Below are 19,014 nucleotides of genomic sequence, written 5' to 3' on the forward strand. Positions count from 1 at the left end.
GAGACGACCCGCAGCTAGCAGAGTCTCTTTCATATTACTGTATTTATTTTTTGTCTGATATTGTATTCCGGACGGTTGTTGTATTACATTATCTCTTAGAAATTGCTCATGCACTTGTGACACCGGGCTCTGGGATGTCTATGGGTTTATTCAGAAAGTTTGAATGTTGTTAAATGTTTCATTTTTTATTCAGATGAATTTCCTATGTATTGTTTAAACTGCTAAAAGAAGTGATTTTGGAAATAATAAAATGAAAAATTGCTAGTAAATTGTGGTTGGCTTGCCTGACAGTGGAGTCCGGCGCCATCACGACCCTTAGTAGATTTTGGGTCGTGACAACCAAGGTCACTGTCTCTGTGTGTGTGCTACTTGAGAGTTTGACATGTTGATTCCTGAAATCAAAGGCACTTACAAGAACAAGTGTAAAGCAGTGTGTGTTTTGAGAATTAATACCAGGCTATCACTATTATCCTTAGCCCCACGGTGGCGCCAATCTATTTACCCTAAAAATTGGATAACAATTAAACTTATAATGTGGTTTTAAGGACATTTTATTTCACCAAATAATAATTGATAAATGTAAAGATTAGTGATAGAAATTAACAGTAAGATAAAGCAAACCAGTGTTGGAACGTAATTCAACCCTCGAGCTTGAGTGCCCTCGAACTGATCTGTGCCCGATTAGTTAAGAAATTAGCAAACTGATGAACAAGAATTGACAGAAAGTATTGTATTGTTTTGATATGTATGAATGTAAGATGATTACAAGATGATCAGGCCCCTCTTTATATAGTAGAGGAATCCTATTTATAGTATAATTCTAATTACGGAAGTAAATCCTATGATGGGCTAAATAATCGGTCCTGACTTGATACGTGCCGAGGTTTTTGCCACGATACTTGCCCGATCACAGATATCTCGGCTTTCTGTTATTCGATCTGGAAGGCTTCCTTCGATCTCGTTCGATCTTTTTCCTGTTTCGGTCTCGATCTTGATCAGCCATTGATCCACAAGCTTACCAATCCATATTTGTACCATGGTCCGATATAACAAAGGCTGGGCCTTGATCTACCATCTCGATTTCGGTCAGTCATGCAAAATTAGGCAAGCGCAATTTTAACCTTATACAATTAATTAGATAATTTTGGTAGAAAACTCAACGAGGTTGTTATCTAACCCATAGCTCTAGAATATTTTATCCCATTGAATTCATCTCTAAGATTGCAAATTTATTTCTTTTAATCTTTTAGTTTGTTACTCAGATTAGTTTTAGTTAAATATTCATATTTAGATAGTTGCTTGGTTAGATTAATTATGTTAGTTTAATTTAGTAGATAGTTAATGACAAGTCCATGTACCAATCCTATATTACTTGTCAACCACGTATACTTATATGTGTGTTTGGGAGCAACATCAACAAAATCCAAGTTGCAAGGAAATATCTTAGAAATAAATAGTAAATAAAATAAGAAAATTGGTCAAATTTGTTGTACTCTTCGAAATTAAGCTATTTTGTATTTCGTTAAACTTTTTGCTCTAATATTACAATACTAGGAGAAACATTTTTATTCTAAAAGAGCTCCAAGATAAAGGTGATTTACAATTATAGTCAAAACTTTGAGAGGTAAATTGGACTTTTTTTCTCAAAAATATTTGAGCAAATGAAATTCACTTATTACACATTTAAGATCCACTAAGGGCAAAGAAAAATATCAAAATAATGAGCTTGCGGTAAGAATATGAATGAACAAAAAATACTTCTAAGGACGATATTGAGCAATTTTGAATAGTATTAAAATTAAAAATTTAACGCCAATAAATCTATGAAAAAAGAATCAAAAGAAGAAAAAATGATTGGCTAAAAATACAGGGGCGACCCGACGAATTTTGTGGCCTAAAGCCAAACTCTACGAGGGGCCTTACCTTTTTTATTTTTCTTAATTATTTATTTGAAATCTATTTTTTTAGTTTTTCCTAGATACAAAGTTGTTAATAATTTTCTTATAATCAATAACTCCTAATAGGTATTTCTCAATTGACAATATGGCTAATCCATTTAACCTTTCTTGTGACATTATTGATCTTAGGTAAGATTTTATTAATTTTAATTTTGAAAACTTCTTTCCGCTGAAAAAACGGTAACATGAGTGATTAACATTATTCCATAAGCAATTTAGGCATTTGGAAAAGAATTAAATCTTTTTATTTTATTAAGTGTATCAATTAAACTGCTATCTTCTAATTATACTATTTTTCTTAATACTTTTAATTTAGAAAATAAATCTAAACCATCAAATATAAATTGATTATTATGCTTTAAGGAACATTCAAAATTAAGGCAATATTTTTTCAAATTTTCAACATCTAGTGATCTTAGTTTTTACCGCCAAATAGAAAACCAAAAATATTTTCATATGCTTCGAATTGTTCAAATCTATTTTGAAGTGAAAAAATAGTCTTTTCTATTATGTATAAAAGTAATTAAGTCTAAAGGACTATTCGAAAGATTTTGAGATTTCATTATCAACATTCGCATCAAATTGTTACTTCCTATATATCACACATTTCTTACGAAATTCGGGTTCGATATTCATTTCTATTGGATCGGGTTGCACGCCGCAACAAGCCTTCGGGCCGATTATCTATATTGGAACGGGTTGCACACCGCAACGAGATAATGCGAGGCAATGAGATTGAGTACTCTAAGAGTATGAGTACATGAGTTCATCACTGAGAGACATTGCATTTGACATGTGTACTTGAGATACATGCATAGAGTTGCATTTCCTTCTGCTACCTGGTATTGGTGACATTCATGATTTTACTTGTATCTTGACATGTAGGCATAGAGATGTACTTTCCTCATGCTATCTGAAAATGAAAAGTTTACTTGTTGAAAGGTTTTTGGGAAAAATCACAGTTTTAGACTTCCTCGTGTTTTGGTGATTTTAGTAAAAATAATTGAGTTTTACTATTATACTTGAAAAGAAAATATTTATTTTTCCGAAACTATGAACGAGCTGAGCATTTTATTATTAAGATATTCCTTGTGCTGCTTTACGTATATTGTTATGAGGTGTTACTGGATATTGGTGGACTCTGACTTTGGTACAAGCTCGTCACTGCTTTCAACCTAAGTTTAGGTTTGTTACTTTTTGAGTACATGGGGTCGGTTGTACTCATACTATACTTCCTGCACATTGCGTTCAGATTTCGAATGTCAATGTTGTTGTGTTCGATGGGAGCTGAATTGGAAGATGCACCTGCGCTCCGGTTGTGGTTGCCTCTTGTTTATGGTAGTCATAGATTTATAAAACTTTCTTTATGTACTTTTCAAACAGAAAATGTATTTACTTTATATCAGCTTTGTAAACTCTATTCTTAGAAGCTCATGATTTGTACTAACAGTCTTTGGAAGTGTATTAGAATTTGTTAAATATTTATTAAATCAGATTGTGGTTATTTGACTTACCTAGCAAGTGAGGTTAGGTGTCATCACGGCTAGTTGAATTTTGGGTCGTAACAAAAAGATATCATGTGCAAATCTTCAAATCTTATATCTTATGCAACATAGAAACTTTATTTAAAGGATAATATTGTAGGCATATTTTTAAAATTATTATTCTTAAAAATTGTACTTGGATGTTATAGAAAGGTAGTTTTACAAAGAGCGTTCTACTATAAATATGGTTGTTGCTGTTATAGATAAAAGTTGTTATAGAGAAGTAAAATATAATTTAAAAAATCGGTTCTGAGCAAAACTTGACTTTTATAGTGAATGACTGTTATATAGGGATAGATGTTATAAGGAGGTCATTTGTCTAAGCGTGCCCATTTGTCTAATGTAGGTGTGTATTCAAATCTCAACCTAGATTTGTAGTTTTGTAAAACTTTGAGTCTCTTTTCCTATAAAAACAGCAGTTGTAAAGAGTTGAACTTCTGGACTGAAACTGAAAGGCAGAGGAACTTCCCGCACCAGAGACAGAGTTTCAAGCTAAAGTTGATCAATAGAGTTTGCTGTGATGTATTTCCTGTGATGTCTTAAGTTTTTCTGCCTATAACTTCTCCTTATTTGTACTATTTTTTCTTTCTGGTTCTGATATTTTGATTGCTTTGTTGTATACTACAGCGGCGAAGTCAGGAAATTCAATAACGGTGTTCAAATTTCATCCTTTGCCAGTAGGCTATGAAAGGGGGTTCAAAGTCTATTTTTTAATCAATAACAAATAATATTGTACCTTATGAATAGTATAATTACTTGGCGAAGCATATTCAGTTGACTACCCTTAAGCCAACATAGCTTCGCCCCAGGTATACCGAGTAAATTTTTGTTTTCTGATTGTGTTGTGTGATCGTCTTGTTAATTTGTAATAAATTGGTATTGCTTCTGTGTTTGAACACTTTATTGCATTCTTAAACTCTACATTAACGAAGGCATTAGGATTCACCTTCCGCACCAGAAGAAAATTTTCATGACAGTAACCTTCCTACAACAAGTTCATATGGCATAATGACAAGTATAATACAAGTATGAGCTAAACTATCATTGTAGGAAGAACAAAAAATGGAAACTAAATCACTTTGTAAAATATATTTCACGTATTTAAAAAATTCATATCCTAGTAGGTTACAACTTACAGCAGCTTAGTCCTTCGGGACGACCCAGTTGGTTTGGAGGGGGTTATCCATAGTGATGACTTGGGATCGATCCACCCTCAATGCCTTCTGGGTCTGAGCCTGTCGCACAAGGGTTGCCTAGTGCGGTTTACATTCCCAGTGTGGGTTGCAGGCTATTACACAGTGGGAGTTTACCCAGTGCGCACAGAGTACTCACCACAGAGTGCTCACCCCGAAGGGTAGAGGCTATAGCGGTTGTTGGTTTTCCTGGGCTTCCAAAAAAAGAAAAATCTTATAACAAATTACAACTTTCTGTTTTTTGCAGGGAACATGGGAATATCATTACATACCACATATCATCGTCGAGAATAACCAATTGACATTAGTCATTGTGTTAAACTCTGTGTACCACTATAATCCAAAACAAAATGGAAGGTGAGAGCGAAACTGTATGATAAAATGCTGACTGTGATTCTAACTGACTTGACAGTTCAAATTTGGATCCTCAACTGTGTTGAAGTACAATGAGGAAAGTTTGCCATGAAATTTTGAAACCAGTTGATGGACAGGCAATGCACAGTAACGCTTCCCTAGTCGAGCGATGAAAATATTTTCTTGAACATGTCATCTCCACAAACTCAACTAGATGCATCCACTGCATCACAAAGAGAAAGGCAGCTTGAGTAAATACAAGGTAGCATAAAACTGCACTCTCTAGCGAGAATTACTAAGAAAAGTGGACCTTAGGTCTAACGTAAACCAAAAGCTAGTTCTTGAAGTGAATATTGTCCAAAACTATAAAAGGATATAATTGCACATTTTCCCAACTAATATAGGACACTTAACACCTCCCACACGCCCTGGGACTCAACAACTGATGCATGGACAATATTACATGGGGCCAACATTGTGAAACCAAGAATAAGGATGAGCCCGAATCTGAAACCATATTAAGAAAAAGGGACATCGGGCGCAACTTAACCTCGAAAGTTAGCTCATTATGTGAGAATTGTCCAAGACCATATCAGAAAATAACTCATTTTCCCCAACCTATGTGCGACATTTAAAATGACTGAAATGCCAGTAGATGAGAGATATTCTAAATATTAATTTAACATGTAGCGACTGTACTCTAAAGGACTGGTATGGGGCGAAAATAGTTCTTCATGAAAGTTTTACCATGGGAGGAGTGTCATATTATGCCATTGAATTAAGTCCTTTTGGAACTGCCTCTAAGTTTATCTATCGTTCCAAATCTGTTGTCAATTTCAACTCTCTGCGTACGTGTGACTAATATTTTGCAGGAAAATAACCTCCATTAGTCCCTCTTGTTCCCTCAACAAGAAATCTCGGAACCACATATAATGCAAGAGTTGGCATATTTCAATGGGAAACTGCCACTAAATCATAAAGAAGCGTTCAATATCTGGCGCATATTTTGAAATGACAGAATAAGTAGTTTCTCAATTTTCTTGAAGTAAATCAATGTTTTCTCCAAGAGATACAGATAACAAATAAGATTTAAAATGGGGATAATATCATAGCTGAGATAGGATGCATTACAACAATAACAACATACCCGGTATTATCCCACACCGTGGGGTCTGGGGAGTGTAGTAAGATGGGATGCATTGAACTGAAAATATCACCTAGTGAAGGAAATACATATATCAAATTTGTTTTCACTGACTATTAATCTATGCGATATGCTTACCTTAGCAGCCTGAATTTCAAGATCATCAACCATGATATGTTCTAACAGGGGTCTTAATAGGCAGACAAAGAACAAATCTGACTTTTCAAAGGCCACTGTATGTGCATGCCTGAAGGAAGACATGGGATAATTGTTAATTAAACAGTGTAAGACTGTAACATCAACTAATTAGAGTCCAAAATTATACCACCATTTCACTTGACACTTTAACTAAAGTGCAGAATGTGATTGTCTTTAAATAGCATGAGTGACAGCAAGAAAATCTCAACTAAGCTTGAAGACGGACGGTTTTCATTGTATAGTTGGAAGAAGAAAACCTTATATTTCTATATCAGGTGCGCATCCCTTTTGATCAATTTTCACATCTGAAAGCAAGAAGTATCCTAAATAGTGAAGTCTAGCTCGAATTTTAGTGTATTTCTATAAAGTGTCTTCTTTCCCCTATTTCAAGATGGAAGATAGAGGGATAATGGCTGTATAAAATCAGCCAGCCAACATCCAGCTTAAAAAGCAAATAATTTTGCTTTAGGGAACTATATCTGCTCGTTGTCTCATCGTAATTCCACATTACTGCTATATCATCTAAATTAATCTTTTATTTGCATGAGCACAAAAGAAATGCCTCCAATTTATTCCAAGCAATGTGTCCAACATCTTCTCTAATCTCCTACTGCTAATTCAATATAAGAAGCATCTTTAATTGCAAAGTAGCTTAAATAAACAGATAATAACAATCAACTCAATACAAAAGTACCATCTAAAATATAGACCTCAGGAAAAAGATAACCAGCTTGAAGTTTAGCTAAGTTCTCATTGCGAGAGACCTTTGTCTTGTAAGCTTCAAGCAACACAGGAATTTTGTTAGCGCAATCAAATCTCAAGAAATTGCATATGTATTTGAATGGACAAATACAGGTGAGACTAAGATGGACAATTGTTTACTTTTTATCATTGTCAACAGACAATTTTTGTACAATTATTTTAAAAACGTCACGTAGCAATTGTTTTGACTCTTCACTTTGTTTCACATCTAGTTAAAAGCAATACATATGCAATCACAAACATTGATTAGTTTAAAGTTCTCAAATACCAATTTTCAAAATCTCTAATTGATCCATATTGCACCGGCTCACACTCTACTATTTGCATTAATACAATTTGGCAATTCACCAGAAGAACACCTTTGACCCCCCCCCCCCCCCCCCCCAAAAAAAAAGCCTGAAATTTTCAAAAAGTGAAATAATTTGCACTAAGAAACAACATTAACATGAAGACTTACAAGTTTCCGTAGAGGGTGTTGCAACACATCTGACAATACCATTGGTTTTGCCTGGCAGTGACACATTCTGGCTCCTCCAACAATTAATCCACACTTTATATTAGCAAACATTGCATACACCAGGAATGAAAATACTCAGGATTACCAAAGTATTAATGGAAGCAACAGTAGTTTTTTACTACATTCTCATCAACGCATTTAGTCATGAATATACAACCAATACAGATGAGATTCTAAGGCAGTTCGCTAACTAGTAAACTCATCCCAGTCTGTAAATGCTATAAATGGGGGATACTTCATTCAATAAAGGAAAAAGAGAATCCTCAGCTTCGTGTAACTCAAAATGAAAACATTAATAAAAACCAAAACAAAATGCTCTACCATCAAATTATAGAAAAATAAAGAGTCAAATTCAAGAATCAGTAGAAGTAGATATTTAACCGCACCACCAAAGGTTGTGGTGCAATGGATAGGATCGTTCCGCCCTTAACGAGGGGTATCGGGTTAGAGCCCTATGAATGGAAAACATCTTGGTATGAGTGCATCCCCCTTTAATGGCCTAACGCGGTGCGACCCTCAATGTGGGTACCCCACACCAGGTAGAAAACCAACAAAAGAAAGACACTTTCTCCCCAGGTCTTTGGAGGAAGAAAATAAAGGTAAGACATAAAAATCGTTAACAAAACCTAATTTTCTACCATGAAATAAAGAAAAATGAATAGCTGAAGCTGAAGCGAGTCAGAATGCTTGAAGGTATAGTGGACATTCCTTCTCTACTGCTTCGCTAATGCTTAAATATTGAATATTTACCAGCAAAAGAGAACCAGCAATGTCGATAACGAAAGCAGTTATAAGATTCAAATAAGAATCATATGAATTGAAACTATCCCAACAAAAAAAATAGAACTGGAACTGAGTTAGGAAATCAAACAAAACATAGGGGATGAAATTTGATACCTGAGACGGAGTTTGTGCTGATCCATTAAAGTAGAAGTTGATGAAGAGATTGAAGTGGAAAGACTTTGCTGAATATGTGCCATTTTTTTCCTGTTAGAACAAATCACGTTATCTCCCTGGGAGTAGAGCACCCCCTCAAAAACCAAAAAGCTGCTTTAAGAAACCTTATTCTTCCAATTTGCAGGAGCGCCCTTGCTCCGTTAACGCACGTTGCTTTTTATTTGTTAAAATTTTAATCTGCTAATTTGATCTTTGCACGTTTAATAAAGTTTAATTATGATTTGTTAAAACCTAATACCTAACTAGCACTTCGACATTTTTAGACTATTGTGACACCTCCTTTTTTACCACCCGAGGGGATTTAAGGGGAGTTTTTCCAATTAAAGTGACACAAATCGAAATGGGATTATTTTATTTATTTTTTCAGAGTCGCCACTTGGAATAGTTTATGGTGTCCCAAGTCACCGGTTTATTTTAAATCCCAAATCACGGACATTTTCGACTTTATTTAAAAGTCTGCGAACCAGAAATTCTAAGGAATTTTGTTAACCGGGTAGAAGGTGTTAGGCATTCCCGGATTCTAGCACAGTCGCTTAATGATATTAGGCTATATAGATGATATTTACACCTTAATATTACCATGCTTTATTGTTGTTTTATAGGCGAATTGATAACAAAATGCTCTAATTGGTGTTCTTTTGCTTCGTAGAGAATAATCTAAGTGAGGAAGCACTACAGAGTATTTTGGAGTCAATAATGTAAAAAAACGCCCAACCAAGAAGTATCCGAGCATAAAGAAGCAAAAAATGGACTGAGGTGAAATAGGTCGCGGTGGAACTGCGGCAGATCAAGTACTCGAGCCAGAATGTTCAGCGTTCACCGCGGTCGAGTTGCGACCGCGGAGAACTGTTCACGTACCAGAAAATTGGGGACCAAAGTGTAATTCCGGAAAAATTTGCTCCAAACCCTTATAAACTTTAGAAGCTCGCCCAAAACATGTTTTAAGCTTGTTTTTAGACTACTTTGAAGGCAAGAACAAGTGTGAGAAGAGTAACCAAACATTAGAGTTTTCTATCATCTCTTTATTATTGTAATTACCCATTATGAATAATTTAGTAGTTTTATCTTGTTTTGTCATGAGTAGATAATTTCCTAGTCTAGGGTTTTGATGGAACCTATTGAAGGATGAACTTCTTGTTATGTTAATATAGTTTGCCCAGTTTAATCTCTATTTATTCAACTATGTGCTTGTTGTAGTCAATTGATAGGATCCTCAATTAGCTGTGCCTATTTAGTGTGCATAACTCGGGAGAGAGTGCATATTTCCTCAGTTAACATTTTGCCTCAGATTATTTAACCCACTGCGGCCGCGGTGGGCACCAGGTATTATTTTAGTTTAAAATATTTACTTTTTCTTTCTTTTTTTTTCTTCTTCTTTTATTCCATAATTCTAACCCCCCCCCCCTCCCTCTTCGTTATTTTTTAATTTCTCTCTCTCTCTCTCTCTCAACCCAAATCCCTCATCTCTTCTTCTTCTTCTTCTTCACTCATCCTACTTCCCCCATCTCCATTCCTCTCACTCCTTCTTTCATCAAGGTATGTAATTCCTAACCCCTATCATTTCTTTGGTATTCTGTTGTAGTTGTATGATAGCCTAATGTTTGTAAGCATGTAGTAATTTTTAGTAGATTTTTGTTATTTTTCTTCTTTTTTCTTTTCAATTTCATTTTATACTTACTTGTGAAGGGGCTATGTATATAATGTGGTGGAGAGGTGTATGTTTTTGGGTGTTGAACGAAGTGTTAGGGGGTGTAATGGTGTAGTAGAACCTTTGCTTTTGGGGGAAGTTCTGATATATCCATATGGGTTATTGGTGTTAAGAAATTGTCTTGCCCACAAGGTGTTTGGAAAATTGCCCCAATGGAGTTACAAGGGCTAATGTGACTTGGTTGTGGTGAAGTCTGAGTAACCTACCATCGTCACACATTTCACACACTCACTGATAGGCTTTTCTCTGTTTTACAGGTGCAATGAATCCATCTAAGAAGAGACGCAACACCGGATCCTCCGCTAGCGGACCGGGAAGCTCCTTGAGGGCCAGGGGTCAAGTCAGTGCACCACAGTTTGACAACACCAGGTTTGTCTCCAAACCAGCGGAGGATAGGTACAATGCAAAGGCAGCTAAGAAATTGCTACATGAGGTGCATATTGACCGAGAAGCCTTAGAGGTGGAATGCCCGAATATCTCCAATGAGTTGAGGAGGTGCCAGGTGGACATCTTCTTCGAGGTACCGGAGGAAGCCAATGTTCAGATGGTAAGGGAGTTCTATGTTAACTACCCGGAACATGAGAATGGGGTTGTTACTATGCGCAATACCTGAGTAAATGCATCCATCGAGGCCATCCGCAGGGTGTACTGGCTGCCAGTGTTCAGGGGGGAAGCTGATGTTTATCCGATCAAGTGCCTTATGGGCAACTCTTCTTGAAACTATCTATGTGCCAGACAGAGACTACATATGGATAAAGCACAGGATCACACTTAACTCCCAGTATCTCAATTGGGAGGCTAAGTGTTGGCTAACAATTATCAATAGTCAGTTGTTTCCCTCCAACAATACGACCGATGTCAATCTACCACAAGCGGCGGCGATCTACTGCTTCATGGCCCACAGGGATTTTGATGTGGCCCGGCTCCTCCATGACGAGATGCTCATTAGATCACCTGAGTTGCTCAAAGGCTTCTACTTCCCTTCTCTAGTCACCAGGCTGTGCCATCTTGCTAGAGTCCCTAAAGACCTTAGAGTTGATGGGAAATTGCCACTGAAAGCCCCATTCCTCGCAAGAAAAATCAGAATTGGGATAGAGCTAGTGGTGAATGTTGATGAATCGGATGATGAATCTGATGATGATGATACTGAGGCAGCTGAGATCCCACCACCTACAAGAGTTGATGATGCGGGCCCTTCACAACCCTGCCGTAGTACCCGCATGACAGCCCTGGAGCAGGATATGGCTGGTCTCCGCACTTCTGTCACAGACTTGGGCACCAGAGTTGAGACTCTGACCACTCAACAGGAAAAGTCGGAGAAGAAGATTATGGGATGGCTTCGAGCGTTAGGACGAGCATGTCACCTCGATCCTAGCACTCTCTCTGATCAGGATTGATCGTCAGGGAAGTCCCCCTCCTTACTCTGCTCTTTATTTGTTGAAATGGGGACATGCCATATTTTTAAGTGTGGGTGGGGGATGGCTATCGTTGTATGATGTTATTGTAAAGAGATTGTGTAACTTTGTATATTGTTGCTTTATTTTTGTTGCTTTACTTTTGATTGATTGGTAGGGTAGGATCATGTAATTAACTTCGACTTGGCCCAACGACGGACACCTTTCGACAGGTCTCTTGAGGGACATAAGTCAAACAAAAAAAAGATATGTAAGGACTCTTCCTGATGACGGATATTTGAGACAGTTCTTGAGGGAAGTTAGTCTAGAGAAAATCCCAAAAAGATTTTTTATTTTATTTGTAGGTAGTGTAGTAACTCCCCCTTGGTTTTTCTTTGAGCCATGGTTCTTTTCCAAGGGTTTAGAGGAAAGGTGCAGTTTTGAAGAATGAAAGAAGAAGCACCACAAAAAAAAATTATTTGTGAATAAATATAGTAGTTGATAAGTGGTAGTTTGATGCAAATGCACCTAAAGGAATGGCTTGTTATAAATGAATTGTGGGGAATGTCTGGTTGACATAAGAATGATATGGAATGTTAATATGTTGTGTATTAAAAGTGCTTAGGGAGGCTAGTCACTATATCCAAATATATCCTATCCATCCCTTAGCCTACATTACAACAAAATGAAGTCCTAATTGATCTTAGACTAGATAGGCTCGATTAGTAGAGTATTATACTACGGGCAAGCCTATGGTGCATCTTTGTGGCATGTGAATGTTCTTTTGAAGAGTGAGCGAATTTTGTCCATCTGAGTTCCTAATTGTTTTTAATCATGTTGATTGTGGAACTACTCTCTTGTGTTATGTGAGGGCATGTGATTCACTAAGGAAAGGTAAGTCTTGACTCTTGTATGGAGTAGTTTGAGTAAGTGCGAATATTGCATGGTATGAGAGATTCGAGTGTTGAGGCAAAGGTTGTTCATTACTAGGTGCAACTTTGGTAAATTGTTCAAGGTATGAGTCGTTAAAGGAAAAGCTTAGGGAAGGAAATTTTATAGAGTGTGGTGGATTGCTAGAGGACTAGCAATGATTTAAGTGTGGGGTGTTCATATTAGTATATATAGATGATATTTATACCTTAATATTACTATGCTTTATTGTTGTTTTATAGGCGAGTTGATAACAAAATGCTCTAATTGGTGTTCTTTTGCTTCGCAGGGAATAAACTAAGTGAGGAAGTACTACGGAGTATTTTGGAGTCAATAATGTGAAGAAAACGCCCAACCAAGAAGTACCCGAGCATAAAGAAGCAAAAAATGGACTGAGGTGAAATCCACCGCGACCGCGATGGGACCGCACCAGATCAAGTACTCGAGGCAGAATGTTCTGTGTTCACCGCGGTCTTGCCGCGACCGCGGTGAACTGTTCACGTACCAGAAAATTGGGGACCAAAGTGTAATTCGGGAAAAACTTGTTTCAAACCCTTATAAACTTTAGAAGCTCGCCCAAGACATGTTTTAAGCTTATTTTCAGACTACTTTGAAGGCAAGAACAAGTGTGAGAAGAGTAACCAAACATTAGAGTTTTCTATCATCTCTTTATTATTGTAATTACCCATTATGAATAATTTAGTAGTTTTATCTTGTTTTGTCATGAGTAGATAATTTCCTAGTCTAGGGTTTTGATGGAACCTATTGAAGGATGAACTTCTTGTTATGTTAATATAGTTTGCCCAGTTTAATCTCTATTTATTCAACTATGTGCTTGTTGTAGTCAATTGACAGGATCCTCAATTAGCTGTGCCTATTTAGTGTGCATAACTCGGGAGAGAGTGCATATTTAGGTAATTGTTGAACAACACCACTCCCAAAGTATATGAGGGATCAATAGCTGAGAGTTTAAAGGAGGGATTAGGGATAACGAAGCCTTGGGTGCTATCTAAAGTGAGCTGTAAGAAATAAAGACAGCTAGCGCAACTCGGGAGAGTGCGTTTAGTAAATTATCGTGATTACTCGGGAGAGATTTACGGTAATAAGAGTGCTCATGATTGATAGAGACTATTTGGTGAATCTATGTGAAACATAACCGGAAGAGAGATTCCATCAATAGTGGAAATTATAGCCTTAGAACCTTCTCTTAATTGTTTACAACTTAATCGTAGTTAGTTTTCAGTTGCTTAGTTACTGTCATTCTTAGTTAGTAGGAACACCCTCAATTGTTATTTACAACGCTTGGGAAGTTGATTCCGTAGAATTTAGTAAGTCTAATAAGAGTATTTGATAGGTTAATTCCTTGTGGGTTCGACTCTGGGCTAAATACTCAGATTATATTTGCAACGTCCCCGTGTCCTTTTTATAAGGCATAGTTGGGCGTGATCAAATTTTGGTGCCGTTGCCGGGGAATTAACGATGTTATCAATTTCAATTGAAAGAAGTACAAAAATTCTTAGTGTAGTCAGTTTTCTCTATACCCAATCTTTGCATTGAAATTTTAACGTTTGTTGACTTGGTTGTACAGGCGCATGCCTAGAAACTCATCGATAACTGGTGAATTATTTGAAGCATTATCAGATCCCGAGAAAGTTTTCAACGCCTTGAATCGGGCCAACTGAAAAAACAAATAACTGAACAATTCGAACTAGATATGGGGGATCACGTAGTGGACCTAGCTGCGCTGGTAGAGCCAGTGGCACCTCTTATGCCAGAGGCTGCGCTTTATGACTGCGCACAACCCACAGCTAAAAATCTAGCCACAGGGATTTTAGCCCCGCAGATACAGGCTGAATCATTCCAAATCACGTACAACATGTTGCACTTGTTGCAATACAAGGGACTATTTTTGGGGTCACAAGTCGAAGATCCTCAACAGCACTTGAAGAATTTCCTGTCAATCTGCAAAACCCAAAGGCAGCCCAACGTAACTCCAGAAGCAATCAAGTTATTATTGTTTCCATTCTCAGTGACAGGAGCTACCTAGACCTGGCTAAAATCACTCCCCATTAATTCCATAACAACTTGGGAGGAGTTAGTCAAGCAATTCGTGAACAAGTTCCACCCACCCAACAAGACTGCTCAACAAATTAATGAAATTTTGAGTTACAAACAAAGATCAATGGAGACACTACATGAAACATGTGAACGATTCAAAGGGGTGTTGGTTATTTGTCCGTACCATGGTATTCCGGATTTGATGTCGGGGCAGCGGTTTTACATGGGATTGTCAGATGGCATGAAGGGAAATGTTGATGCTTCAGCTGGTGGAGCATTTTTGAGCAAAACATGGAGAGAAGGCCAGAGTCTGCTTGGCAAGATTTCACAGAATTCGGGATGGACAACCATGAATGCACCTATCACTCTAGTGGTTCACTTAGTGCCCTTAGATCCATCCAACTCTATGGCTGAAAATATGGCCACCTTATTGACACAGATGAGTATACTCACCAAAAAGGTGGAAGAGTCAGGGCAGAAGCAGTAGGTACACATCGTAGATACTACCAATGGGGGCTTGTGCACATCTTGCATTGGTCAGCCAATTGGTAACCAGTGGAATGCAGAACATGATCATCATCACTACCCGGAGGACATGAATTATGTGTATAATTATGGAGGCCAGAGACAGGGTGGTCAGAATTGGGGCCAGCAAAATCAGCCGTACAGGCTAGTCCAGCCACAATTCAACAATGGAAACATGGGAGGTATGAGACCTCCTAATAATATTGCACCTTACCCAAGGCCACAGGGATATAACAATCAAAATCAACAGTAGGGGTATCATCCTCATTAGCAGCAGCATGGTGGACGACAGAAAGATGGGTTTGCTAGACTTGAGGCAATGATGCAGCAGGTTATTGGGTCTAATGCAAAAATTAGTGAAAGAGTAGATGCATATGATTCAGCTATCAAGAATATTGAAGTGCAGATGGGCCAGATTTTGATGTCTCTAAACAATCGTCCTCATGGGACATTACATGCAGACACTCAGATAAATCCAAAAGATCAAGGCCCGAAGTAGCTGATAGCAGTGAGTCTACAGAATGTTAGAGATTTAGACATAGAGCAAGAGAGAGATCGAGAAAGTAGACAGGCTGAGACACTCATACCAGTGCCTATTGAGCTAGATGAGTCAACGAAATTGACAAAGGTGACAGTCCAGCCTGCCTAGGAAGAACATAACAGTCAGAGTGAGACTGAGAAAGAAGCTGAGACAACCCAGGAACAAGTAGTTGAGGTGGCAGCTGAGAAAGAGCAATCCCAAATCATTGGGAAAAAGAGACCTCCCGCACCATTTCCTCAGAGGCTGGCCAAGTACCAAAAAGAGGAACAATAGAAGAAATTCTTGGAGATGCTGAAACAAATCCAGGTAAATATTCCATCGATAGATGCGTTGAAGGAGATGCCTGGTTATGCAAAAATGATGAAGGACTTGATGTCCCGAAAATTCGATTTCCAAGACCTGGCCATAGTAACTCTTACTCAGACCTGCAGTGCGGTAGTGATTAAACTAATTGTTGAGAAGCTGTCTGATCCAGGGAGTTTCACGATTCCCTACACCATTGGTAATTTTGCTTTTGCTAAAGCACTTTGTGATCTAGGGGCCAGCATAAATCTTATGCCCCGGAGATTTATAAGAGGCTGGGGATTGGAAGAGCTAGACCCACCTCTATGTTGTTACAACTGGCTGACAGGACTGTAAAAAGACCCTCAGGTATCCTGGATGATGTGTTGATTCAGGTAGGGAAATTTGAGTTCCCTGTAGATTTTGTGATCTTAGATTGCAAGGTGGATGAAGAAATTTCCATAATTTTGGGAAGGCCGTTCTTGGCCACTGGGAGAGCTCTCATTGATTGTGAGACTGGAGAGCTCAAGATGAGATTGAACTATGAAGAGATAACATTCAATGTGCAAAAATCTATGAGGCGACCAAGTGAATTCGCCAATTGCTCTCTTATTGATGTCGTGGATGTAATTGTGGAAACTGATGATGAGATGTTGACTATTAAAGACCCTTTTGCTGCATGTCTGATGAATTTAGATGAGGTGAATGGAGAAGAACCGGCAGAGTGGGTATTGGCGTTAGAGGGCAGAGGGTTCTGGGATAGAACTCTTGAATTTCAGCCTTTGCACTTGGAAAATAGAGAAACTCCTCCAGCCAAGCCATCCATTGAAGAACCGCCAAAGCTGGAATTAAAGTCACTACCCGCCCATCTCAGGTATGAGTTCCTTGGACGTGACTCCACATTACCTGTTATTATCTCATATAGTTTGTTAGATGTGCACGCACAACAAATCTTGCAGGTACTCAAGGAGTGTAAGACTGTCATTGGGTGGACCTTGGCAGACATTAAAGGGATCATCCCTACCTACTGTATGCATAAGATTCTACTGGAAGAGGGACATAAACCTTTCAGGGAACACCAAAGAAGGCTGAACCCCAACATGAAGGAACTGGTGAAGAAAGAAGTGATAAAGTGGTTAGATGCGGGAATCATTTTCCCAATCTCTGATAGCAGCTGGGTTAGCCCGGTGCAATGTGTGCCTAAGAAGGGTGGCATGACGATAATAAAAAATGATAACAATGAAGTAATCTCAACACGAACCGTCACGGGCTGGAGAATTTGCTTGGACTACAGAAAGTTAAATCTAGCCACCCGGAAAGACCACTTCCCAATTCCCTTCATTGACCAGATGCTAGACATATTGGCAGGGAGGTCATACTTCTGTTTTCTTGATGGGTACTCAGGATACAATCAGATCTCCATTGCACCAGAGGACAGAGAGAAGACCTCTTTCACTTGCCCATATGGCATTTATGCCTTTTGGAGGATGCCCTTCGGCCTATGCAATGCACCCACCATATTCCAAAGGTGTATGATGGTCATAGTCACTGACATGGTAGAGGACATAATGGAGGTATTCATGGATGATTTCTCAGTGGTGGGGAACTCATTTGATGAGTGCCTTATAAATCTGACTCGTGTGCTGAAGCGGTGTATTGAGACTAATTTGGTTCTTAATTAGGAGAAGTGTCATGGTACAAGAGGGCATAGTCTTGGGGCACCGGGTGTCCAGTAAAGGAATTGATGTGGATCGCGCAAAAGTTGACTTGATAGCAAAGCTGCCACCTCCAACTTCAGTCAAGGCAATCAGGAACTTCCTCGGGCATGCCGATTTTTATTGGAGATTCATAAGAGAATTCTCAAAAATTGCCAACCCTCTCTGTAAGTTGTTAGAAAAAGATCGCCCTTTCTTGTTTTCTGATGATTGCAGGGTAGCATTCGAGGAGCTGAAAAAGAGGCTGGTCACAGCACCCATCATTGTTGCCCCCGACTGGGAGCAACCATTCTAACTCATATGTGATGCCAGTGACTACACAGTGGGGCCAGTGATGGGACAGCAGAAAGACAAGCTAATGCATCTAATCTATTATGATAGTAGAACGCTAAGTGGAGCCCAGTTGAACTACACTGTGACTAAAAAGGAGATGTTGGCTGTGGTGTTTGCTTTCGACAAATTCATATCGTACCTCATTGTCTCTAAGGTAATTGTATACACTGATTATGTAGCTCTTAGGTACTTGATTGAGAAGAAGTAGTATAAGCTGCGCCTGATTCATTGGTTGTTGCTACTACAAGAATTTGACCTTAAAATTTGTGACCGTAAGGGCACAGAAAACCAAGTCACTGACCATCTATCACAACTTGAGGGAGCGAAAAAATCAGTTGAGGTTGAGGACATTCTGGAAACCTTTCCAAACAAGCAGTTGCTCGCTACTAGTCTTGAGGAAGTGTCATGGTATGCAGACTTTGTAAATTACCTGGCCAGCGGTATAGTTCCATATGACCTTTCCTCTGTACAAAAGAAAAAGTTTTATCGTGACTACCGCATGTATTATTGGGATGAACCTTACCTGTTTTGAATATGTGTTGACAATATGATCCGCAGGTGCGTCCTCAAGATGGAACAATCTTCTGTTTTGCAGGCATGTCATGCATCGGCGTATGGAGGGCATTTTGGAGGAGTCAGGACAGCTGCAAAAGTGCTAGAGGCTGGTTTCTTTTGGCCAACAGTGTTTAAAGATGCGCACCAATGGGTGAAGGGCTGCAATAAATGTCAGCAAACCGGGAACATTTCCAGTCGCCATGAGATTCCCATGAGCCTGATTCAAGAGGTGGAAATGTTTGATGTCTGGGGGATTGACTTCATAGGACCCTTCATCAGCTTCTTTGGCAATAAGTGCATATTTATTGCTGTGGATTACGTGTCCAAATAGGTAGAAGCTGCAACA

The 19,014-nt window shown here is 38.5% G+C and overlaps 1 pseudogene; it reads right to left on the reverse strand.

Moving 5' to 3' along the window:
• Window positions 1-4,667: 4,667 nt before the first annotated feature.
• LOC142180677 (nudix hydrolase 8-like) overlaps window positions 4,668-19,014 on the reverse strand; it is a 56,140-nt pseudogene continuing 41,793 nt past the window's right edge.

The sequence above is a fragment of the Nicotiana tabacum genome, chromosome 5 (assembly GCF_000715075.1).
Source record: "Nicotiana tabacum cultivar K326 chromosome 5, ASM71507v2, whole genome shotgun sequence".
In the NCBI taxonomy this organism is placed as follows: domain Eukaryota; kingdom Viridiplantae; phylum Streptophyta; class Magnoliopsida; order Solanales; family Solanaceae; genus Nicotiana; species Nicotiana tabacum.